An 8,631-nucleotide genomic window follows, 5' to 3' on the forward strand; every position below is an offset into this window, starting at 1 on the left:
TAGTTATCTTCCTGTTACAGACTCTTGGAGCTCTCTGTACATACCCCTCCTGGCCCTTATCAGATGCACTGTTGTTATCTATTTAACGTCTCTCTCTACCACTGGCCTGTTTAACTCCACAGAACAGAAACAACCTTAAGTCATCCTTGTCTCTTCCCCCAATTCTCTCCACCATCTCCAAACCCCAACACACACACACACACACACAATGTCTGATGCAGAGTAAGAGCTCTATCAGTGTCTAATAAATGAATGAAATAAGCTCTGCCTTCACCAGAGAGAACCCCAGCAAGTCATAAAAAATAAATTAAAAGCATTAATAACAGTCACTAGTTTTAACATGGTAATTCAATTGAAAGAAACGGGAGAAGAACTTCATCTTCGTCAGAAAGGTCTAATCTTCAGACATCAGGCAAGAAAATCAACCATTCCAGCTAGAAAATGAAGAATATTCCGCACAACCGGCTTCCCTCTAAAGGACGCTCACTCAGGAGCAAAGCAGTCTTGTCACAGAGGAACCAGCCAGTACTTAGAGCTCAAGTCTCTGACTCCTGGGCCAGTGAAGCCACACAGCAATAATAGTAACGACAGTTACTATTTGGGGGCACTTAATCCACCAGGCTCTGAATTCACTATTATACATATGTTATCTCATTTTATCTTTTTTTTTTTTTTGTCTAAATGTTTTTATGGGAAACAAATAGTTGCACCAAGCAACAGCTTACTTTCCCCACTCCAAATTAGAACAGAGCACGACAGGGGCAAACATCATTTGGCAGGACGGTTCCAATATGTGGACATCCTTCTTTCTACTCACTGTGGTTGGGGTAGCTTTATTCGTAAGCAGTCACTCTTAGACACAATATTAACCCCAAAGTGTTAATGTCACTCAAAAGGAAGTGGCCTTAATTTCATGTGTGGGGCAGTATGTTCTATAAATGCCAAAAGGTGGGAGAAGCACAAACACAACCCACTCTTTAAAAAAACAAAATAATTCAAAGTAGAATTTTTCCATCCCCCCTTTCTCCTGTCATAAAAAGTAGCGCTGGGCTCTGACACCCAGATTTGGTTTTTATCCTGGTCATTTACAAAGTGTTCCCCCATATGACTTGCATCATTAGGGTTATGAATGATAGTTCATTCACTCTGAAGAAAGTATCTACTCCTTTCTCCCTTCTCGCCTCTATGCTCATGTTCCTTGGGGCGGCTGCTATCTGAGGGTCTCTTAGAGCCACCGTGCTGTTTGGCTTCTTCCAAAAATTTGTCCAAACCAAAAGGATCCTCCTCAAACTGGACTGGTCCTTCTCGGCCTCTGTCTACGGTCTGAACCAGAAAACTCCTTATTGGGAACAAATCTGTGAGTCTTTATTTTGGCTTCTAGGTCATCACTAACCATGTCCTTGTCCAGATTTTGACTGGGCCTGTAAATATTCTGGGCCATATCTTTACCACCTCTCCAGGCTTGATCATAAACATTGTGAATTTCATCTTCCCCACCTGCAAAATCACTCTCCGTACCCTTGGATTGGTTGAAGAGCCTTTGGTCATACTGAACTTCACTGGAAGTCCGAGGATTGGGCACACCAAGAACAATGACTTCACTGATATCTTGATTTTCATCTGCAGTTTCAACCTATTATCTGGAGCTGCGCTGGAAAGATTCCGGTCGTGCTGTCTCTCTTTTCGCCTGTCACGCCGGATTTCATCCCTCTCACATGCCTCCCCATTCTCTTTTTCCACATGGGTTTTGATCCCAGCTCTTCTCTCCCCCTGGCTTTCTGGGCCATTTCTCTAAGTTTCTCTTCATGTTTCTCCTTTTCTTTTTTGAGCCATCTTTCTCTCTACTTGAGCTCGCATTTCCACAGCTTCACGAGCCTTCCAATCAGCAGTATAGAGGGCTTTGGCCAGTTTTGCAAAATTTTCACTGATGTGAACTGTCTGCAGTCCTCTTCCATCAGCCGCCAGACGTTTATCTAATGGAACTGTATAACCCTTTGCATTTTTCCAGTTTGAAATACAGGGAGGAATCTTCCACTCTTGTTCCTTCACGGTCATCTTTCGGCTAGGAGAGTGCATGACAGGTGTAGGAGGAGAAGGTGGTCCCCGGGGAATCTTCTTATTAATCTTGAACCTTGGCGGCTCCATCGGATCTTTCTGCATTTCCACCATTTGAATAACTCTCTGTTTAGCTCCGGAGCTGAAAGCCACTCCTTGTTGAGATGGTGTGTATTGGATATACCGAGGAGCGGCCAGTTTATCAGCTGCTGCTCGGACTGGCATGGCTGCAGCAACCTTCTGTGATAAAGGATTTTTCTAAGGTTACCCTTGTCTTTTTTCTCTTTAATGGCTTCTTCATCAGGTCTTTGCAGGTCTGGGTCATCTGCATTCATGACTTCTTTGGGAACCATGTCAGTGTACTTGCTATAAATGACCTTGTCTTTTGACTGTCCCTGTCGAGCAATTGCATCATACTTAGTTTTTCCTTCAGCATGCACCTGAGTGGCCAGTGCATTTGACATTTTTTTTCTCTTGTCCCATATTCAGGGGATACTGGGCCACATGGATCGCTGGAAAAGCACCTCCACCTCCAAAGTCCTCTAATAACCGAGGTATCCAGCCTTTCCGGTACCTGCATGGGGGAGGTTCTCTTTGGGACGAGACCAGTGAGGTTTGTCGTGATCTCTGGGATCTTGCCTTTTCTTCAGCCTCAAGCTGGTCCTGGGATAGCTGAGTAGGCGCAGGTAAAAAGCTGGTGAGCACCATCTTATTCCGCCTCCTCTTCTCATTTTATCTTTATCCCAGCCCTGTGGAGGAGGTATTATAATTTCCGTTTTACAGATAAAGAATGCTCTAACTATCCAAGATTTAGCCTCGGCCTGAGTTCAAAGCTTGTGGTCTTAATCTCTGCATCCCGTTGCTCTCCACTGGCCTCCAAGCTCCCTCCTGGTGGAAGCCATGATTATGTTCGATCTTGTGTTTCCAGCACCGAGAACAGTGCCTGGCATATATTTGCTAAATGCTACGGTGAAATACAAACCTCTTGGGAAAGAGAAAGATATCTTCCCTCCCAGCCCCTGGATATTTTATTACACCCTCTTACCAATGATTAAATGTCTGCTTCTACCCGCCCGGGGCTCAAGGGCCCACTGAACACCCTGGCCTAGGGGATGTGCATTGAAGGGCCATCTTCCAGGTCTGCCATGAGGGAATTCCAACACTTCTGCACGGCCTTTATAACAGTGGAGAAAAGTATCCCAGCTGAGCCTTACAGACTTCTATCCAGGGGCAAACTCAAGCCCCCAAAACAACTGAAAGTCGGGGAGAAGTTAAAGAAACCCCTTCTCTCTCTGCTTGGGCTTAGATTGTCTCTGGCTCAGGGACCCAACTTTTTTTCCACTTGAAGTCTCTGGGTCTTAGGGACGCCTTCTAACGCATATGGACTTATTTATTTTTGTTGCCCAATGATATTACACATACGTTGTGAAAAAAATATATTGTTCTTGGGACTTCCCTGGTGGCGCAGTGGTTAAGAATTCACCTGCCAGTGCAGAGGCACGGGTTCAATCCCTGGTCTGGGAAGATCCCACATGCTGCGGAGCAACTAAGTTCGTGCACCACAACTACTGGGCCTGCGCGCCTAAAGCCGGTGCTCCACAACAAGAGAAGCCACCGCAATGAGAAGCCTGCGCACCACTCTCTGCAACTAGCGAAAGCCCACGTGCAGCAACAAAGACCCAACACAGCCCAAATTAAAAAAAAAATTTTTTTTTTAATATATTGTTCTTAAGTGCAGAAATACTTTGCTTTTTTTTTTTTTTTTTGCTTTTCTTTTCCTTTCTGCTTCTCTCTGCTTAGTCCTCAGACAGATTCTGGTAACAGGGGAGTAAATAATTACCGACTTCAACCAGAAATTTTTGGATGTCTGTCAGGACCTTTTGGCACTAAACTGAAACACTAACCTTTGCTAATGAAGCTGCCGACGTTTCTACATTGTCTATGAGACTCTGAGCATAGGAAGACTTTACATAAGATGTAGAATAAGCAGCAGGGTGATTTATATGGCATTTGGTCTACAGAAAAGGAGAAAAAGGTACAATTTTTGATTCACAAGAGGCAGAGAGTAGAAAGCAAGTTTCTTTCTCACCCTGTCAGTTCCTAATCCAGAGTCGCTGATTCTAGGCAACAACAGAAAAATGCTTACTCCTGAGTCCAACAGTTTGTTGACAGTGCAATTCAAAACAAGGAGCTTGCCCCCAGTAACCATTTTCTGCAAAAATACAGTTCTTTTCTCTATCTGGAAATACAAGTAAAAGCAGCGATAGGCCTGAGCTGTAGCTAGCCCTCTTTGATAAAAAATACAACATGTAGTTGAATATTCCAGCACTTAGCACAATGTCTGGTATAAAACTGGTGCTCAATATTTGTGGGGTTCAAGGAAGAAATTTTTGTGTCTCACTCAGTGACCTTGCAGAACTCTTTAATTCTAATTTTACACTCAACAGCATATGGAATCATTAAATCAGATGACGTTACATCAGAGGCTTCTTGGCTACAGAGGAGAAACTTGGAGCTTGAGATGCATTTCACAGAATTGTTTTGTTAGTTGACAGAGAACCTTTTATGGAAGAACAGTGCTGCCTGTCTCTACAACATTTTCCTTACTCTGTCATCACTGCTCCCACCATGTTGTTGACATGGAAGGGGAACCGAGTGAAATATTTCAGTTGGCTGGAAGTTAACCCCTCAAGTCACGGGGTGTTCTGGAGAACTTGTGTTTCAAAGAGAGTGCAGGCAGGGATTCCCTGGCAGTCCAAAGGTTAGGACTCTGTGCTTCCACTGCTGGGGGCCTGGGCTCAATCCCTACTCCGGGAACTAAGAGCCCACAAGCCGCGTGGGGCGGCGAAAGATAATAAATAAATAAATAAATAATATATATTTATATATTATTTATATATAATAATATATATAAATATAATATTTATATATATTTTTATATATTTATAATATATATAATATATATTTATAATATATATAATATTAATATAATAATATATATTTTTATATATATATAAAAAAGAGAGTGCAAGCAGAAGAACTCAGGTCTGCACTCAGAGTGTGAGCTCCCTGTGAGCAGGGACCCTTAATGCTTCAGTGCCTAGGATGGTTCCTGGAAGAAAACGGCACTCAGTAAATATTTAGTAAACGAACACCCCCAAATCTTGAGTTATGGATGTTTTCTCAAGTCACGTGGGGAGGGTGCCCAGGGAGCTTGAGGAATGGGGGCAAGAAATTATCCATTCTTTCTTTGTTCTTTTTAGCCACTGTCAAACCAGATTAACTAGCCTTCCCATTATCTGGGTAACAGAGGCCTAAGTGAATATATCTCAGTGAGATACCCTGAGAACACGGGGGCAGGGCCAGGTCCTGACACCAGACAGGGCCAAACCTGGAAACAGAACTTCGCTGCCAGGCTGGCTGTCTCTTCTTGCTTTGACCGAGTGGCTAAAAACGAACGTGGGCTGCTGAGAGGCTCACCTACAGGGCCTGGCCCTCGGCCCACGTCTGCCCCATACTGCACAGGCCATCAAATTCCACCGGCGCTCAGAGATGTTTATTTTCCTCTAGACCCTGCTCGCTGCTGGAGCCATGGCAGGCCACACAAAGCACAAGGTGTTGCCAAGCTGAGAATGTGGGGTGCTCCTCAGTGCCAGACCCAGGACCGGGGCTTCCCTGGTGGCGCAGTGGTTGAGGGTCCGCCTGCTGATGCAGGGGGCGCGGGTTCGTGCCCCGGTCCGGGAAGATCCCACGTGCCGCGGAGCGGCTGGGCCCCTGAGCCATGGCCGCTGAGCCTGTGCGTCCGGAGCCTGTGCTCCGCAGCGGGAGAGGCCACAGCAGTGAGAGGCCCGCGTACCGCAAAAAAAAAAAAAAAAGACCCAGGACCTTAATTTCTCCCCAGAAATGAAAGTTAGGAGCGCTTTTTACAAAAGTTCCTTTAACAGGTAGGTGGTTGTCTTTGTCTCTGTCTTTATTGAAATAGTTAGGAATGAACCAGTTCATCCCACTTCCTTCTAGATTTGGACCCACAGAAAAGTCTGATGAACAAAGGCCTTGGAAGTAGTTTCCAACCCTTTTGCATGTGAGGTCCCTCTATACATCGTAAAGTACTTCCTTAGCCAAGCAAGGCAATAGTCATGTTTTTAGAATAAGTTATCTGTTGATCAATAAAATATGTAAAGGCAACAGTTAAAATGAATTTCATGGCATTTTCAAATACATTTTGTTTTATTTGATGAATCACTCAGACATTTACAACCAGCTGAAAACTTGTGGTAACTGTGTAAGATATTTTTCTGTCCACTGACAGGATGCCGTCACGTACGTGTGGATTTGCCCACCTTGTACTAATTCTGTCATCTCCTCCCAGGTCTGACACCCCCAGATTAGAAGCCCCTCTCTGTTTATTAAGGGTAAGCCTAGTGCCTTGAAGAACATCAATTCCTTCTGGTTTATGAGGCATATTATTTGTTCAAGGTCCCAGAAGGAACTGGGAAACTGGGTAGACTTCAACAAAGATATTATTTATAAAGGTGTGAACAAGTGTTCATAAAATCTAACAAAGGTCAGTAGAGTCCTCTGGGGCCAGTATCACTAGCACTTCTAGACCTGACAGGCAAAGGGAGAGAGCAGTTACTGGAACCTTCTGCAGAGTCACTGGGTAAAGGAAAGCAGCCAGTCCATAAGGATCTGACAGTAAAAGAACCAAGGAAAAAAATACACCAGCCTCACACTCTTCCTGCCTTCTAAGTCCCATCAGTGGCTGAACCAAACAGGAACCAAGTTGATGTAGCCTATAAGTGTCAGCCTTCCAGGGCAGAGAAGTGGGTGGAAATGGGATGAACAGTGAACTTGGAGGTGCAAATGGAAACTGTCCTGCACACCAGGGTAACCTGTAAGCTTGCCCTGTAGTGCACTAGGGCTATGGTTAAAAACGAGATCAAGGGGCTTCCCTGGTGGCGCAGTGGTTGAGAGTCCGCCTGCCGATGCAGGGAACACGGGTTCGTGCCCCGGTCCGGGAAGATCCCACATGCCGCGGAGCGGCTGGGCCCGTGAGCCATGGCCGCTGAGCCTGCGCGTCTGGAGCCTGTGCTCCGCAACGGGAGAGACCACAACAGTGAGAGGCCCGCGTACCGCAAAAAAAAAAAACAAGATCAACTCCTGAGCCAATCAGTGCTGGGCCTTGCCTTTAAATTAGATCAGCCACTCAAGGTTACCGACTCAAATCTTCTGGTGTATTTCAAACACAAAACTCAATTTGTGGAACCAACCTCCTCTTTTGCTGCTCATACTAAAATGCTCCCTTAGTTTCAGCCAGCGATCACCTTTGAAAGGACAACTCCAAAATCTGCATCTCTGCTGCCGATCTTCCTCCGGAGTTGAAAACTCCGATTTCCAACAGCCTGTAAGTTACCTCAAAGTCACATGCCTACAAAGCACTGGCTGGTCTATCCTGGAAACACATTTTATTTTCATGCTTTCACCATTTTCCAACTAGGTATGCTAGAACACTCTGAGTCTTTTGACTCTCCTCCCCAACCCTCAGAATAAGTGAGTCCAACTCGTACCACTTCCTCTGGTGTCCCTCTCACACCTGCCCTCCCTTTTTAGTTTCCCATGACCTTGTACCTGAACGAAGGCAGAGCCTGTCCCAGCTGGCCTCGCTAATCCTGACTCCACCACTTAGCGGCTCTGTTTAGACTTTCCTGCGCTTACTAATTATGACTCTTATATAGTGTCTCAGGGACTCAGTTTCCTCATCTGTAGGGTAGAGCCATGCACAGTACCTACAACTAGGGACAAAGACCTCCTTTCCATTGATTCCACGGGGCAGAAACCCCAGTGGAGCTATTAGCACCCCTGGTGTTTACCTACTCACCTCCTTTTCTCTGCAGGAGGAGAAGTTGGTTATCTGATTCATAGGTTTGGGAGAAACAGATGCACATGCGCAGCTTTTGGTTTTTCTTTTTTTTTTTTTCCCGCTTGGGATCTGCCTGTGAGTAGAGAGGGCTCATCCTTCTCAGCTCTTCCACCCTGTACATGAAACAGGGGTACGTGCCCTTCAAAGGAGGCCTGTGGTTGTTTGAGGGCTTCCAAGGACGGTGACTGGGTAAGTCCATCTTTTATGTACCCAGAGTGCTGCAGCCCTTCCTGGCTGGTAGTCCTAAGCCTCGTTCCCCTCTTATCAGCATTATCAGCACATAAGGCAGCATTTTAGTCTTTGATTCCTGTTTCTACCTCTAAGTTGGTATTGAACTTGTGAGAAGACAGGTGGTTTTTATTGATCCATTTTTTTTTTTTTTTTTTCCGGTACGTGGGCCTCTCAGTGTTGTGGCCTCTCCCGTTGTGGAGCACAGGCTCCGGACGCACAGGCTCAGCGGCCATGGCTCACGGGCCCAGCCGCTCCGCGGCATGTGGGATCTTCCCGGATCGGGGCACGAACCCGTGTTCCCTTCATCGGCAGGCGGACTCTCAACCACTGCGCCATCAGGGAAGCCCTTTATTGATCCTTTTGATCCCAATTCCTACCTCATGGAGTTCTTAAGAAAATGAAATGAGGTAATCCATATTATATCA

The 8,631-nt window shown here is 45.6% G+C and overlaps 1 pseudogene; it reads right to left on the bottom strand.

Annotated features, from left to right (window-relative positions):
• Positions 1–1,137: 1,137 nt before the first annotated feature.
• LOC132507247 (SNW domain-containing protein 1-like) lies at positions 1,138–2,773 on the bottom strand (annotated as a pseudogene).
• Positions 2,774–8,631: the final 5,858 nt, after the last annotated feature.

Source organism: Lagenorhynchus albirostris, chromosome 16 (genome assembly GCF_949774975.1).
Source record: "Lagenorhynchus albirostris chromosome 16, mLagAlb1.1, whole genome shotgun sequence".
Taxonomy (NCBI): Eukaryota; Metazoa; Chordata; class Mammalia; order Artiodactyla; family Delphinidae; genus Lagenorhynchus; species Lagenorhynchus albirostris.